The following is an 18,772-nucleotide window of genomic DNA, read 5'->3' on the forward strand; positions in this document are numbered from 1 at the left end:
TGACAAAATTTTTAAGTGGACGGATTTCTATATGCACGCAAGTTTATATAAAAATATATTATATTGAACTAAAATCATCTTAATAACATACCTTTAAATGTTCTTTATAATTTGGAGCACGAAATATTGTAAAATATTTCAGTTTCTCTGTAAATACAGTGAAAATTATTTAAAAACAAATGAGAACTGTCAGAATTAATAGGTCTACCAATAGATATTGCCAAATTTCAACTTCATGGCTGGTTAAGTAAAGGTGGCTATGCCACCACAGTGCATTTACAAAAATGTCTCTGGCAACCGGGCAACCCTGCTGTCAACAAGTCACGTCAACTTCAACCTTCAACCTTCATTCACATTCAACTTCAACTAACTACTAACTAAACTACAAACTACAAACTACCTTCTAGGCGTAGTTGCGTGCCTTGTATAATGTAGATTTTTTGTCATTTCTAGAATTTCTACCATAGATAAATAATTCTACTTTTTGTCATTTTTTTTTGGTTTTTGTTATGGTAGGATGATGATGCCACCAAGCACCCTGCACCAAGCCAAGCGTTTGTGTGAAGCTGTAATCCTGTAATGGCTTCTGCCGAGTTAAGATTTTGTGAATGTAAGTAATATTTAGTTCATATCATAACTAAACATTTAACATTAATCCTAATTGCATACAGTTCAAGTATGAGTATGGCTGATCAATATTGCCATAATTATGATGCAACCAAGGTAAGCTTAGATATTCCTTGATGCAACTATCAAATTCTCAAGTCCCTTTGTGAGACCACTTCATATTGCAGTAGAAGTAGAACCCCGATTATCCGTGCTCGTCGGGACCGAAGGGTGGCACGGATACGGATAATCCGAACATGTATTTCTTTAAGTATAATACATATAATATATCTGAAGCTATTTTGAAATTTGGATGTTCTGTGTTTAGGAACTCGTAAAGATTCAGCACTTCTTGTATTGTAATAGTGATTGTCTGCATTTACTGGAAATGTATTTATTTCCTCTTTTACATAAACATTTATAGATATATAGGCAGTAGAAAGTTAAAATTTGATGTTTAATAAAAATTGGTTTACAAGATTGTTGATAATCCAAATTAAAAATTTTACCGATAATTTTTTTTTGGGTAATGAACACTTTGGCACTATCTACTGAGTTCCCCCATAAAATTACATTATAGCACATGTGGCTGTAAGCAAGGCTATAATAAACGTTTATTAATGCCGATATGGGTAGTGTGTTTTTAATTCTAGATATAGCATAAAAAGCTTTATTCAATTTCATGTTCACTGAATTCACTTGCTCTGACCATTTCAGATTACAATCAATGAACACACCCAAAAACTTTGTAGAGTGAGTGGAAGATAATAACATATTGGTTCTATCATGGATGGTTAAGTTATAGTCATTGGTAGATAAGTTTTATGAATGAAAATAAATAATTTCTGTCTTGTCAATGTTTAATATTAGTCTGTTGGTATTACACCAGCATCTAAAGCCACAATTTTACCTAAAAATGATTTTATTAACGTTTTGACGCAACTCATCAATATTGGCAATATCATTTTAAAGTCGTCTACTTTAAAATGTATAATACATGTCTGAATTGCCGATATAAATGAGTCAGATTAAATAAATTATTAGAAGAATTTTTTACTAAGCAACAACATTTTATTTATTTAGTATTATTTTGTATTTTGACAACGACACCCGACTTGGGCGTCGAAACGTTAATAAAATCATTTTTAGGTAAAATTGTGGCTTATTTCCCATTTGAATATACTTGATTATAAAAATGCCACAAGAAAATAGCTTCAGAACAACAGCATCTAAAGCAGTCAACAACAGTCTTCATTGTCATTTTTAATTCCTCGAGTGCACGTGCAGAGACTATTAACGAGGTATCGTCAGCAAACATGGATATTATAAGTGCCCTTATGTGATCTGGTAGATTGGTAGATCGTTAATAAAAATTAGGAATAATAATGGTCCCAGCACGGATCCCTGTGGTACTCCTTTGTTTGTCGTGTATGGTTCTGAGCTTGATTCTTTAATTTTCACAACACTCTTCCTGTCACTTAAGAAATTTATTACCCATTCTAGAAATATCCCTCTAAAACCAGTGTTATACAATTTATTGCGAATAAATGTTATGTCTAAGCAGTCAAAAGCTCGTGATAGATCAAAAAATAGTCCTGCCACGTGGTTTCTACTATCTAATTCATCATAAATACGCTCAAACAGGTTGCATGCGGCCATGAGTGTCGACTTTTTTGGTCTAAATCCGTGTTGGTTTGGAGTTAATAAATTGAATTCTTCTATAAAATTTAACATTCTGTTGTATACAACCTTTTCTATTACTTTGGAAATTATGCTAAGGACAGATACTGGTCTATAATTTGAAATATCATGAGGGTCATTCTTTTTGAAGATTGGAATAACTTTTGCTATTTTAAATATGGATGGAAATTGGCTGGTTGTTATTGAAAGAATAACTAAATGGGTTAAAGGATTCGATATATGCTTACTAATCAGTTTTATTATTTTTACAGATATGTTATCAATACCAGTACTAGGCTTATTTTTTATTTGATCGATTGTATTTTTTATTTCAATTGGAGTTACGGGTAAAAAGAAAAATGTTTGGTTACACATTTTTGAGGTAGTACAAGAAGAAGGCAACGATGTGCCAAAATGAGTTTTAAGATTGCATTCTGTAATTGTAGCAAAATATGAGGCAAACGAATTAGCAATATCACAAGACTTGGTAATAATTTTATTATCATAATGTAGAATAATATCAGACCTGTTCTTTTGCCTACCAGTTTCCCTGTTTACTAAATTCCAAATTGTTTTTGGTATATTGTAAGATTGATTAATTAAGTCACTATGAAAGTTTTTTTTTAGTATTTATTAATAGAGAATTATATTCTTTTTTTGCCTGTTTATAGGTATCTTGAGACTCGAGACTCCCTATATTTTTGCTATCCAGTGTAGATTTTTTAGCTTTTTACTAGCATGTCTTACCTCATTTGTTACCCATGTAGCCTTATTCGTTTTGAGTGTTTTATACCGTGTTTTTATTGGACAATATAAATTTAGATTGTAATCTAAAATGCCAACAAATGAATTTGTGGCATATTCAGCATTCAATTGGGAATAAACTTCATCAAAAGCTGTAGAAGAAATCCCTGCTTTAAACATCATCATATTTTCATCTGACATATCCCTGTAACTGATGGGTTTTTTTATCTTTTTTCGATACTTTATTGGCTTGCATGAACTTGTTTACAAACCATTATTTATTAAATATAAAATAATGCCCTTGCCAACACTATGGTTATACAATGTTCTCGTGGAAACACACAAAACTGCAGATACTTTAGTTAAACAGTCTGACTTGCATAATTACAGCCCAAGAGGTGCAAATAATATCAGAACAGTCAAATATCGTTTGAGTAAATCACAAAAAAACTCAATTGATTTTAACTATATAATGTCCTACCTATAGATTTTAAAAACCTTACAATCAATAAATTTAAAGTCATTCTGAAAAAATATCTACTGAGATTTGCTTTTTACTCTGTTAGTGAATATTTCGATCACTTTAAAGCAGTATCATGGACATGAATATTACTCACTATGTTTTCCGATGTCTTATTTTGTAAATGTGCGTGAATGTATTTATATTTCTATATGTTATATTGTATATTTGTACACATTATCTCATGTATTTTATATATACAGGGTGAGTCATGAGGAACTGTACATACTCCTACCTCATATAGAGGAACCTATGGGGAATAACAAATGACCATTAAAAAGTGTCTACTCCCATTGTTTGATAATATACAGGGTGAGATTCGCATTTTGACAGAAATTTGTATTCGTCATAATTTTTGAACGGTCAGATCGATGTGTCTCTTATTTTGGTCAATCGTTACACTATTACCACCTAATCAACTGATTTATTCAAACTAGAAAAAAATCAGGTCCGGCTTTATAAAAATTAGTTCGTTTGGGTCTTAGAAAAAATTTGACCCTGTATACGCTTTTTGAAAACTCTAATATGAATTTTACAAATAAGACAAATAGGCAATTAAAATGGCATATTTATTTTTTCCGCACACAATTACTTAATTTTTTATAAAAAAAATCAAAATTGACTATAAATTAAAAGTTTGGTAAAGTGAACCATAGATTTAAAAAAATTAACTTTTATTACAAAAATTAATTTTTTTGAACAAATATTTAATTTATGTTACCACCCAATCAACTGATTTATTCAAACTAGAAAAAAGGCAGGCCCCGAATTTAAAAAATTAGTTTGTTTGGGTCTTAGAAAAATTTTTACCCTGTATACGCTTTTTGAAAACTCTAATATGAATTTTACAAATTAGACAAATAGGCAATTAAAATTTCATATTTATTTTTTCCCCACACGATTACCTATTTTTTTATTAAAAAATCAAATTTGACTATGCATAAAAAGTTTGGCAAAGTTTTTGCATAGATTTAAAAAATTAACTTTTTTTACAAAAATTAATTTACACAAACAACGTTTTTCTTAAAATTAAAAGTTTTACCATTGTTTTTTTCTATAACACGTCTAGATCTAAAACTCCCCATAACAATTCTTTTGGACTCTATAGTTTAACATAGACGTGATCAAATAGATAAATTTTAAATGTTTTCACTTAATTTTTGCGATTTAACTTTGCAATTCACGAATCTGCTCCTTTTATTTTTAAAAATTCATAACTCTTACGAGAAGAAGACTGAAAGTCTACAACAATTTTCATAGTCTTCACAATGGTAAGAGATATATGTGCTGTAAAAATTTCAGAGAAAAAATATTAAAATGGAACAGAGTTGTAGCGAGTTAAACCGTGATTTCAATTTTTTTCCATTTTTACTTTAAAATTCCGATTTTGACAAATTGGTTTTTTTTATAAAAAATTAAGTAACCGTGTGGGGAAAAATAAATATGCCATTTTAATTGCATATTTGTCTAATTTGTAAAATTCATATTAGAGTTTTCAAAAAGCGTATACATGGTGAAATTTATTCTAAGACCAAAACGAACTAATTTTTTAAATCCGGGCCTGATTTTTTTCTAGTTTGAATAAATCAGTTGATTGGGTGGTAACATAAATTAAATATTTGTTAAAAAAAAATTAATTTTTCTAATAAAAGTAAATTTTTTTAAATCTATGGTTCACTTTACCAAACTTTTAATTTATAGTCAAATTTGATTTTTTTATAAAAAATTAAGTAATCGTGTGCGGAAATAAATAAATATGCCATTTTAATTGCCTATTTGTCTAATATGTAAAATTCATATTAGAGTTTTCAAAAAGCGTATACAGGGTGAAATTTTTTCTAAGACCAAAACGAACTAGCTTTTTAAATCCGGGCCTGATTTTTTTCTAGTTTCAGTTGATTGGGTGGTAACATAAATTAAATATTTGTTCAAAAAAATTTTGTAATAAAAGTTAATTTTTTTTAATCTATGGTTCACTTTACCAAACTTTTAATTATTCATAGTCAAATTTGATTTTTTTTTATAAAAAATTAAGTAACCGCGTGGGGAAAAAAATAAATATGCCATTTTAATTGCCTATTTGTCTAATTTGTAAAATTTATATTAGAGTTTTCAAAAAGCGTATACAGGGTGAAATTTTTTCTAAGACCAAAACGAACTAATTTTTTAAATCCGGGCCTGATTTTTTTCTAGTTTGAATAAATCAGTTGGTTAGGTGGTAATAGTATAACGATTGACCAAAATAAGAGACACATCGATCTGACCATTAAAAAATTATGACGAATAGAAATTTCTGTCAAAATGCGAAACTCGCCCTGTATATTATTAAACAATGAGAGCAGACACTTTTTAATGGTCATTTAATATTCCCCATAGGAGCCTCTATACGAGGTAGGAGTATGTACAGTTCCTCATGACTCACCCTGTATATCAAATTGACTTGCTACAATTCAAATTTTTTTTTTGTAAACGGTCAATAAATTTTTGAATTTTTGAATCTTGTAAGTGGTGAGGTTACCACGAAATCCACATTTATCCATAGGTCTTCTTCCTGGTTTACTAAAGAGACCGAAATCATTAGACCGAAAGCAGTAGACCGACCTCATTAGACTGAAAAGTACTTTACCGCAACCTCACTAGACCGAACAGCAGAAGACCGAAATGCAGTTGTTTTTACTTGTCGCAATAAAAGAGATAAGACTAATGTAATTACAACTAAATGTTATTTGGATGGTTATTATAAACATATAAAATGGTGTTAACGTCACTCTACCCTTAATTTATTTTTACCTTCACTAATTTGTTTAACGGATGAAAATTATTTCATATCAGACTATACAGAGTAACAATTTACACAGTCTATATATAAAATAATACAAAACAATACAATAAACAAAAATACAGATATACAAAATCTATGCATAATTTACTGTAAACTTTTTAAGTTTATTTACCATTTCGGTCTAGTGAGGTTTCGGTAAAGTTCTCTTCAGTGTAATGAGTTCGGTCTAATGATTTCGGTCTAATTGTCGTGTACCCGTCTTCCCGGCAGATCCCAGACCAATATTCTTTTTGGCCACCTGTGCTGAGGTATTCTTTGTACACGCCCCTACCATTGCAGGGCTTGGTCTTCTAACTTTTTTGTAATGAGCATTCTACTTCCATTACAGTTGAGTCCCTGAATCTTTACCCGTGCGTCATAATTTAAAGCATACGAAATAAGTCGATGATAAGTCAGAAATTGAAATTTACTAAACGCAACAACAAGTCACTATATGTTCCTTATTTCCTCTGTTCTCATTCTATCATCTCTGGTGAATTGTAGACATCTTCTCGAAAAGTCCCAATTCAACTGTTCTTATTTTATTTCATATTGTTGTTGTAATTGGCCATATTTCTGATCCTTATGCTCGAAACACACACTGAAAATTTTGAACATACAATGGTTGAAATCTACATAGTGGCCCGAGCAATCATATGGATTCTTTCTTCTTTCACCGAATGGTTCAAGCGTTAAAGGGAGAAAGATTCCACATTATTGTTCGAGCCACTATGTAGATTTCAACCATCGCACAGTCAAAATTCTTAGTGTGTGAAACAATCGATATAGGGTAATATTCAGTACTATGCTCTGAAAGATCCTATTTGTTTTTTTTTGTTGAAGTATTATTCCATATCACTTCATGGAGAGCTTTCCTATCATGTCAATACTTAAAAGTCTTATGACTCTTAATCTGCCATAAGTCACGTATGAAATCATAACACAATTAGTCACCTATGAGTGCTGCACTCAACTGTGTTTATCTTCGTGTTAATTTTTTTTTGTTGAAATATTTCGGTCATTAAGGAAGAGTAATCCATTAATGATAAATAGTATAGAAGGTGCTCCATAAAATGTCATATTAACGTCATAAGCATGACTAAAGTCGACTAGATCTCACCTAACGTCTAAAGGTGGGAAACTATCTTAGGTGTTAAGGGGGGCGGGTATAGTATTTTTGATTTTTTTTTTATTGGCTTATTCGATTGTAAATATTTTCAAGAGTATACCATTAAAATTTCAAGTTAATTTGAGCAAAATTGACGGAGATATGGATATCTACAAAAATTGTCTTAGTATTATTGACAAAACTACATTTTTTTTAAAACGCGTTTTCTGAAAAACATGTTTTTTTGAGACGGTGTACATCATAACTTAAAAAGTAATGCACCGATCTTTCTGAAATTTTGATCACTTCTTTTTTAGATATTTTACTAGGTAGTGACGTCGAGTTTTTGCTTATTTTAACAATTTTTTTGTTTATATTACCATTTTTCTCTTTACCAAACACACTTTTTTTTTTCGATTTTTTCACTCTAAAGTTATACCATAAATTTAAAAATCAATATAATCATAAAAACTCGTCGTAACTACCTCAAGAAACTCTTAAACTAAAATAATCTTTTTGGTTTCTATGTTTCAAATGATTCTGTCCAAAGATATAGTGCAAATCATCTTCTTTTTTGGATCGTCTACTTAAAAATGACGCCACTGCTTCATTTTTTAATATTTTTAAATAAAAATGTAACTGAATCATCTTTAAGTGTTGCTCTTTAAGATATCCTTTTACCCATATAATTTAACACCACCACTTTTAAGGGAAAACGTTTTAAAATTATGCAAAAAAACGCAGAATTAACTATACCCCCCTTAATGTATTGCATTAATACCGATAATTTCCCACCTCTACTATTTTCATCTCTTTTATTTCACAACACATCATGTTGTCCATCTTTTGTGTTCTATTGCCGGTTATTAGTGCGCTCATCACTGTATTCATATTAATAAATGCAATTAGCAATTGCGATTATGAATTGATGCTATTAGATGCAAAGTGGCGTAAGCCAAAAATGCAACAAATGAGAAAAACGGTTTTCAAATTTTAATTACACTGTTAATGTTAAGGCGGGTATACATATGCGCTCTGCTCGGTGTGCGAGCCGCTCGCGCGCAACATATTTGTTAGATTAGTACGTATTTTCAAGTGGCACACAAACGGCTCGCACACGGCGCACCACGATCTAACTTCTGTCGGCTTTCAACAAATGCTTTGATGGTTCGCAATACGTATTTGGACGGGTTTGCGAGTGGTTTGTTGGTTTTGGAGCGCCTGAGTTGAATATTTGTTAGTAATGGAGTGGTCGGAAGGAAATATCAAACTTATTGATGTTTACCGTGGAAAATAAAAATGAGATGATGACATTGAATATATTTAAACATGTTAGCTTGCAACCCCCAACTTGCAACCAACTTGCAACCATCTTGCAACCAACTTACAACCAACTTCAACCAACTTGCAACCAACTTGCAACTCAACTTGCAACCAATCGGAATGAAACCAAACACTTCTCGATGAGAATAGGAGAAGCTACTCCCGACGTCAGCCGATATCGGATCTGATCTGATCGGAGAAAAACGGATCCAATGTAGGCACACACATTTAATACTAATTATCTACAATTACTAAATGTTCGTAAGTTTCTTCGGGATCGCGGAAGGTTCGTCAAAATGAAAAATTTTAACGAACATTAACCGCGGCGCTCACACGGCGCGGATATGTATCTCCGCCTTTAGAGGTTATATTGCATATTTTTGCAGAACAATATAGATCGAATTATAATATATTCTTTCATGAGTTAATTATAATAAGGAAAATCTTGCAATTTTTTACAAAAAGTGATAACGTTAATGCAATAAATGCATTTTGGTAAATTTGCGGGTTAGGCCACTTTGGATACTTAATGAGTTGGATACTTAGTGAGAAGCATACGATATAAAGACTCGGGAGCTGTTTTAATTAAGTAAATAACTGACAGTAATAAAAACACACAATCACTTGTTACCATTACAATGAAAACTGAGTGAGTTTGTGAGTTACCAGGGTTGCCAATTCCAATCAATGCACATACATTACATAAAAATATGGAATATTTTTAGATAATCATGAGAAGTGAAATTTTTTGTGCTGCAATCCTTAGCCCTCCATAGTATAAGATTTCTTAACAACGTACTGAACTCAAAGAAGAACCACAACAATTTTATTAAAATATTTAAAGGTTAAAATTTTGGACATGGTTCGGCCCAATACGAACCATCATCAGCAATTTACAGAAAACAAGAACTGGCCCACAGGAAGGAGGAAGAATCGATTTGGCTTGATCATTTAAAATTCACGTACATAAACTTATTACAAATATTTTAACGATTTACGTTTTAATGCTTTAGGAATTAGTGGTTAGTAGATTCCTGAAGTACTAAAATGTAAATCATACAATATTTTCAATATGTTTGTGTACGTGAATTGTAGCTGTTTGAGCCTAATCGATTCTTTCTCCTAACTGTGGGTCAATTATTGTTTCCTGTAATTGCTGACAATGGCTTGTGTTGGGCCGAAACTTGTCCAATGTTTAACCTTTAAATATTTTAATAAAATTATTGTGGTTCTTCTTTGAGTTAAATACTTCATTACCTCTAGACCACATTTGAAAACTTTGATACTTTCTTTCATAATAACATTTCTTTCCTGAATGCAATGTTTTAAACAGTATTACATAAATACTCAAGCAGATATAAATCTGATTTGGGCTATATGGTGGCCAATATAATTTTTTAGTTGAATCTCATCAACAATCTTTGTAAAACATGATATTCTAAAATATACTCGCGAGCAAAAAATCAAGTCACTCAATGAATTATACACGTTTGAGGTCTCGAATTTCCTAAACCTGTTATCTAATTTGAGTAATTTTTTTAGTATGTTATAGCCTTATTATTTAAGAATATCAATGTAACAATATTTTTGCTAGACAGGTATTACCATTTTTTTTTATTCATTTGCTTATGTTGTATAATAAAGTTAGGTACTTTAACATCTAGTTCTTCATCAATAAAGGGTGTTTCTAAATAAGTGCGACAAACTTTAAGGGGTAATCCTGCATGAAAAAATAATGACTGTTTGCTTTATAAAGATATGCCCGCAAATGCTTCGTTTCCAAGTTTCGTTCCTGTTTTTGCTTATGGTTACCCATTCTCTGACTCCCATCTTCTTAAGGTCCTCGACTATCTGGTTCTCCTATCTAGTTTTGGGTCTTCCTCGTGGTCTGCCTGATACAGGTCTCCATTTGGAAATTTTCTTGATGACAGCTTCTGGATTTCTCCTTTCTATATGTCCCATCCATCTGAGTCTCTGTGCCTTGATAAATCTGACGATGTCTTCTCCTTTCAGAAGTCATCTTACTTCGTGGTTCATGAGTTTTCTAAATTCATTATTACCTAAGTTTAGTGGGCCTGCTATACTCCGAATTATTTTCCTCTCTAGGATCCTCAATCTTTCTTCCTCTTTCTGGGTCAGACACATTACTTCAGCATCATATGTGATTACTGATCTAATTGCTGCTTTGTAAATTTTCCATTTTGTATTCTGAGTAAGCTTCTTATCTTTGAGGAAGTTATTGTATTTCCAGTAGGCTCTGTTTCCTGCCTGGATTCTTTCACTGATTATGATGCTTCTATCATTAGTTCCATTAACTGAACTCCAAGATGTTTAAAGTGTTCTAACTTTTCAAACTCATATTCACCAATATTTAAACTTGTCACATTAACTCGATTTTTTCTTAGAATATTAGGTATTTTGTTTTGTTTTGATTTATTTCTAAACCCATTTTGGATGCTTCCTTGCATAACTTCGTAAATTCTTCCTTTAAACTGTTCCAAGTTTCTGCTAATTAATGCTATGTCATCAGCATACTCCTCAAGTTGCGACGTCGATGTTATAATTGTACCTTTTATTTCTGTAGCTCTTATTGTTCCTTCTATTGTGACATTAAATAATGACGTTGATAGAGATTCACCTTGTTGTACTCCACTTGCTCTTTCTATATTTTTGGTGATACCATTATCTGTAATTATTGCTGCAGTCGATCCTTCCATTGTGATTTTCGTAAGTTTTATAAGTTTCATTGATATATCTAGGTTTTTCATGTCTTCTCTTAGGTCGGGTCTTTTAAGCTGTCAAAGGCTTGCTTGTTAAGGTCTCCTTGTTATTAAGGTAATATCATCTGCGCATGCAATACATTGATGCCTGTGATGATATACTGTGCCTTTAGTATAGATGCTGCATTCTCGTAAAATCTTCTCTAAAATTAAATTGAAGAAATCTGTTGATAACGGGTCACCTTGTCGCGGGCCTCTATTGGTGATAAAGCTATCTGAAACCCGTCACCCATCACCCTATCATAACTTTACTTTTAGTGTCACTAAGTATGCGTGTAGTCAATTTTACTATTTTTGGTGGAAATTAAAATATTCTAGCATTCTAGCGTCTAAAATCAATAAATAACATTTAATGCTAAGTTGAATTCATATGAGCTAGATAAAATTTGTTTCATTGCAAAAATTGGGTCTATTACCGATCTTTGTGCTCTAAAACCCGCTTGATATTCACCTAGACAATTTTCAACTTTTGTTTTAATTTTATTTCTAATTAATATGGCCAGTATCTTATATACTGTATCTTGTATTCTTTTTCTCATGATCATCTTTCAGTGCGTCACAGTTTTTCGATTTCTCTCTAACGCATTAAATTGTATGTGACAGAAAAAAAGGCACGTCTGTGAATACTTTGGTAATTATTCTAGTTTGGTGATTATTCTAGTTGTCGATAGATGGCGCCATAATCAAAAAAGAATTATTTATTAAATAAAATAATACTATTATCAATATAATCTGTACAATTTATAAGACTATACAAATTAAAGAAAATACCATTTTATAAATGCAATAGACACAATTGATTTGGTTTTATTCCAAATTGAAAATAAAATTTGACAACTGTCAGATTTAACTAAAATGTCACGTTAGAATAAATGTCATAAATGTGTATTATCACGGACTTACCTTTTTTTCTATAATTTGTGACGCACTGAAAAATGTTCATGAAAAGGAGAATAGAGCTATTCCCCTGTAACGTCTACTTTTTTAGGTACAGGACATAGGATACCTTCTTTCCACTGATTGGGTATTTTTTCTTTGATCCACACTTCACATATTAACTCAGTGATTTCTTCTTGAAGCCCTTCGCCACCATCTTTTAAAAACTCTGCAATGATACCGTTTTCTCCCGCTGCTTTGTTGTTTTTTAAGTTTTTTATGATATCTATAATTTCTTCCTTGGTAGGTACTTCTTCATTTATATTTGGGTCTCATTCTTTTTCATGTGGTAGTTGCATTTTCTCTATTTCATCTTGGTCGTCTGTGCATAATATGTTCTGGAAATAATTGGCCCATTTTCCTAATTTTTCATCTATTCCACCTATCGGATTTCCCTCTTCGTCTTTATAATATCTTGATGTGGTTTGTACTGGGTTCGGTCTCGTTTTATTTCTTGGCGGAAATTCCTGACTTGTTTATTTAAAAAATCTTCTTCAATGCAGTCTAATTTCTGCTCTAGATTTAACCGCTTCTTTCTTCTACAGATCTTCTTTGCTTCCCGTCTTTTTTCAGCATAGGCTTGTTTACTTTCTTCATTATTTCCCATTATGCTGTTTATTATGGCTTTATTTCGGTCCCTAATTGCTCTCTTACAATCTTCATCATACCAGTCTGTTTGTTTACTTTGTCTTTTTCTTAGTAATACCGAGTCGGCTACCTCTTGAATGTTTCCCCTTAGCTGTGTATTAGCTTTCTATATCATCTACTGTTGTCTGGCTTTCTATTTTCTCTTCAATTTGCTGCTTGAATTTTTTCTTAACCTCTTCATTCTGAACTAGTGCACCGTTACATCTTTTCATTTTTGTACAACTAGTCTTATGAATTGTGGGAATTATTTGCTCCATTTTGATTTTGACCAAAAACTGATCAGAATTTGCATCTGACCTGTGTAACTTCAGCTATCTTTTATGGCTATCGTATGTTTGGCTTCTATTAGCAAATGATCTATTTGATTTACTGTTTGTCCATCTGGTGATACCCAGGTAAATATAGCTCATATCAGATTTAAATCTGATTGAGCATTTATATGACACTTTAAATAAAACATTGCATTTCTAATAGAAATTCTATTCATGTGACACTGGGAGACCTAAGAATTGCAGCACAAAAAATTCAGCAACACTGGTTGTATAAGGGGTTTGTGTATGGTTATTTTTGTTTTTTGGCTTAAGCTTCTGCTTTTTATATGTCAACTCAGTCCAAAATAGCATTTGTTTGCTAGGATTATCCTTTGCTTGATTTCTTCCATCAAGGTTTTTGTGTTACTGTCAGATCTTAAATTGTTAATTATAGTTTTTGTTCACAATCTGCATCCTTGTTTTAGTCTAGTTCTGAATCTATTTTCTTTATTTTTGCTATCTTTTTGGGAATATAAATATAAATCATAATATAACTCCCTAGTGGACCAAAGGGAACATCAGTGTTTACATAGCAAAAGCAAAAGATTTGATGGTATGGTTTCCAGCCTCACTCACCTTTGCTTGAGACCTACCCAATTTTATTGATTAATTTTCTCCACTTTCTTCTTATCCTAGCAATATTTTTTGCTTCGTTCCATGTTAAATTAACTTATCTACGTTCTTGTTCTATCGTTCTCTTCCATGTGGTCTTCCTTGTTTTTTTTTACCTGGTAGACTGTAGTGTAAAACTTGTCTCGATCTATTTGACAGGAGCTTCCGTAATATGTGACTTATCCAACTCGATTTCCGCTTTTTTATTGTAATTTCTATTTTTTTCCTCAATTGTTATTTGTCACAGTTCTTCGTTTGTGATATTTGCAAAAATACTTTCAATATTATTTATAGACATCTGTTCACAAAGGATTGCATTTTTTGACAGAGTTTTTTTGTTGTATTTCCATGTTTAAGCTCCATATACTAAAACCGATTTCAAATTTGTCTGGAAAATGCACAGTTTCGTTTTTTTTTTTATAATACATGTCTTGACCAACAATAGTATTTGTTGGAAATAAACCACACTTTTACTTTAACACTTTGAAGGACAGAAAGTTTATAGACGTTTAGTTTCCATTGATGCAATGTGACAAACGTTATTTTTAAAATATCAAGGTATGCCAAGAAATCGGTGTCAAAAAATGTCACATTACATCGACAGATGCGTATGACATGTGACATGATGCTCACAGTCGTCATCCACATGTTTACAATAAATGTTAAAAAACTCATTTATTGCATAAACTGTAAGCGCAAAAAGAAATTCAGCAATTTCTCTACTCTACTTTGCAAAATACATAATATAGTAATTTATATAATAGCAAAAACTACTTGCTAATACATTTGGCGCATTGTCCATAAACATCTAAAAATTAAGATTATTTGACCTTTAGATTTTCACTTCAGAAATCCTTCCAAAACAGAAAATATTAATAGATTAACACGTTAAGCGCTTTGTGTATAAAATATATATGTACACAGTAGTCAGATCCAGGGCGCCATGTGTGTAGATTTTATTCACGAGGCATAGCTGTATTGTAGGTCGCGTGTATGTGATTTCTGCACAGTTAACATATGTACTTCGGTATCTTATGGGATATGTATTGGTGCGGTGCTACATTACATCATATATCAAATTGTCAGATAAATTGGTTTTGCCCATAATTTTTTAAAATTTCGTTGGGACATTTTTATTACAGTAAAAAATTCGTCATTTTAAAGCGAAGTATCGGATTGTACTGATAATTTGTTTATTGTCTACAAATTAGGTACAAGTAATTCAAAATAAAACAAATTTACAAATTCTAAAAACAAAAACAAACGATTCTAAAAAACATTTCATTAGGTACTTAATTCAAACAAAAACTTGTAAATAACAAAAATATTAGATATAACAAATATTTTAGTTTGAACAGATGAGAATTGAAAAAGTCTATACAATGAGAATTTACACAGTCTATACAAATAGGTAGTTTGTTCGCACATGCTGTACAGATTTTAATCAATTAGGTGCCACGTGTATAGATAATATTCAGGGCGGGTTGTTCGAACGCTAATCAACAATGATCACTATCAAATATTTAATTACTGTCACCAACTGTCAATGTCAACTTTGATTGGGTTGCAGAAAACATAATTGATTATAATTATGATATTAGTTAATCAATTAACATAACAATTATTAACATAATTGATTAACTAATTTCATAATTGTAATCAATAATTATGTTTTCAGCAACTCAATCAAACTTGACATTGACACTTGGTGACAGTAATTAAATATTTGGTAATGATCATTTTTTATTAGCGTTCGAATAACCAGCCCTCACACTTTTAATTGGCTTTACCATAATGGTTATTGATTTTTTTATTTTAAAAATGTTTCTAGAAATATAGTCCAAATACGATTCTAGAATAAAAATTTTATGGCGCCATGGACCCAATCGCAAAATATAGTTCGGCGCTTAATGTGTTAAACAAATTTTGTTTTTGATACTTCATAAAAAAATTCTTATTTAATTATATCTGACAATTCAGACAATATTATACATTTTAAATCAGTTCACTTTAAAATTATATTGTCAATATTTATTTTGTAAATATGTTTGAGTTGCCTTCCTGAGATGATTTTATTGGAAAACAGTTTATTTGATTATATGAAATCAACTTTAAGTTAAGAATACCCATCGGAAAAAAATTGTAGCATATGATTTGTCTTTAAAAAGACAACCACATGTACCTAATGATGACAGTAAAATTCTCCATTGCATGTGGTTGTCTTTTTAAAGACAAATCTATGATCTATGCCATGCTATGATCTTTTTGCGATGGGTATTTTTAAAGTTAAAATCCTGTAAAGGATGGATAGGCAATGTAGAGGAAGATCTAACCATTAACATCAGGCAATGGCAAAGGAAAGTAACCGACAGGGAAGAATGGAAGAACATTGTTCAGCAGGTCTAAACTCACAAAGGGTTGTAGCGCCATTAGAAGAAAAAGAGACTTGTTAAGTTAAAGTTGATTTCATCCCGCAAAAATATGGGCAATATCATTTTAAAGTCATCTAGTTTAAAATGTATGTGTCTGAATTGTCAATTTGAATGAGTTAGATAAAATTAAATTATTAGAAGAATTTTTGGTGCTACTGTAATATGCAGTCTACCATCATGTTTCTACTATAGCTTTCGGTCTACTTAGGTATCCATTGTATAACCTATGTACAGAGGCAAATCATCTTAAAAAGTGAATAAAACGCATGAATCAGAAGAATTTTTATTTTAATTTTACAAATTAATACTTTTTCATATCAATTTACTATTTTAGCTGGAAATAAGCCACAAAATTGGCTAACTCTGCACACTATAATATACTGTGTATGGTGGCACCGAATTTTTGTCAAGTCACAAACAAGTTTCGTTTTACACGTTCGCTACCAAGCGGCTCAAGTGACCCACATTGATTTTTTCCATAGACCAGTGTCTCTGATTGCACTGTCCTTTAAATAACTATGGTCTATGAGGACGAAACTTAAGTAGCCCTTTAGTAGCGAACAGGTTAATTTATTAATGTTTTGTAGTTTGAGAAAGCTTTCTGAAGTGGAAGTCGAAATATCCAATAAACTTAGTTACAAAGTAAAATTGTGGCTTATTGCCAACAAAAATAGTAAATTCCATTTCTTTCAGTCTTTCTGGCATTACTGTGGATAGTGACAGCCACTGGATCACATTTTCAATATCATGATCTGCTATTTCTGTAGATATTTCATTTGTGTTGATTTTCCTAAATTCATCTTTTTTGTTTTCAATTCATTAAATTTTTAAGCCAATATTTTGTGTTATCCTTTCCATAAAGTTAAATGCTTCTATCTTATCTCTTCTACTTCTTCTACACTGGGGTGCAAAGTTAACAGGACACCTTCAAAATGGGTCATTTTTGATGTCTAGATTTTCCTAAACCTGTTGTCCGATTTAAGTGATTTTTTAATATGTTATAGCGTTATTCTTTATCAATATCGCTGTAATAATATTATTGCGAAACAGGTAAATTTTCGTTGTATACCGGGTGTACCAATGAAACTGTTTTTTTTTCTCAAACTTCGCATCACCCTGTGGAATATTCTAGAACGTATAAAATACTCGAATTAAAACACAAACCATAGCCTCATGTTTTTTCAACATTCTGTTTGATTCATTCGCTTATGTTGGACCATAAAAAAGTTAAGTACTTTAACAATTAGCCATGTTTTTCATCAAAACAGCGTGTTTTTAAATAAGCATGGCAAATTTCAAGGGGTAATTCTACATAAAAAAAATAATGACAGTTTGCTTTATAAATCTATGTCCGCAAATGCTTCGTTTCTGAGATAGAGGGTGTTGAATTTTTTCTTACAGATTGACGATTTAATAATTGCTTTAAAACCGGTTGAGATATGCAAATGAAATTTGATGGGTTTTAAGACGGTAGTTATTGTACATTTTTTGACATACAAGTAGGAATTTAATATTCACCATTGCCGCGCATGCGGGTAATATGAGCCGTCATATGTCCCGTATGTGCGCCAATGGTGAATACTAAATTCTTGATTGTATGTCAAGAAATGGGCAATAACTACGTCTTAGAACCCACCAAATTTCATTTGCAGATCTCAACTGGTTTTAAAGAAATAAATAAATCGTCAGTTTGTAAGAAAAATTTTAACACCCTCTATCTCGGAAACGAAGCATTTGCGGACATACCATTTATAAAGCAAACAGTCATTATTTTTTCATGCAGAATTACCCCTTAAAGTTTGCTATACTCATTTAAAAACACCCTGTATTGATGAAAATCATGGCTAGTTGTTAAAGTACCTAACTTTTTTTGTGGTCTAATGTAAGCGAATGAATCAAAACCAAAATATTGAGAAAACATGAGGCTATTGTTGGATTTTAATTTCAGTATTTTATAAATGCTAGAATAGTGTAGGAAACAAAGGTTGAACCTTGCAAAATGGACATAAGTCCGGTTCTATTTTTTTTCTGGTATATCAAGGGGTGCTTATTATAAGACTAACTTTTTCTGAAAAAATTTCACCCCGGAACCTCCCTTTTCGCCCCTTTAAAGGGGGTAATTTGTGGTTTTTGCGGAACGTAGCCCTTCCTGTAACTTTTACAAAAAATTTCTTTTATAGAAATATGAAGAGAACTATATTTTCTACAATTTATTTCCAACACCATCTCTCTATCATCCACCGTTTAGCGG

At 31.5% G+C, this 18,772-nt stretch overlaps 1 long non-coding RNA gene across 1 annotated transcript in view; it reads left to right on the top strand.

The window, feature by feature from the left end:
• The first annotated feature begins 355 nt into the window (after positions 1-355).
• Positions 356-18,772, top strand: part of LOC126892234 (uncharacterized) — a 37,825-nt gene continuing 19,408 nt past the window's right edge. The window contains exon 1 of the long non-coding RNA XR_007700738.1: positions 356-610. This is a non-coding gene — a long non-coding RNA (uncharacterized LOC126892234). The remainder of the gene's footprint in view (positions 611-18,772) is intronic.

The sequence above is a fragment of the Diabrotica virgifera genome, chromosome 9 (assembly GCF_917563875.1).
Source record: "Diabrotica virgifera virgifera chromosome 9, PGI_DIABVI_V3a".
NCBI lineage: Eukaryota > Metazoa > Arthropoda > Insecta > Coleoptera > Chrysomelidae > Diabrotica > Diabrotica virgifera.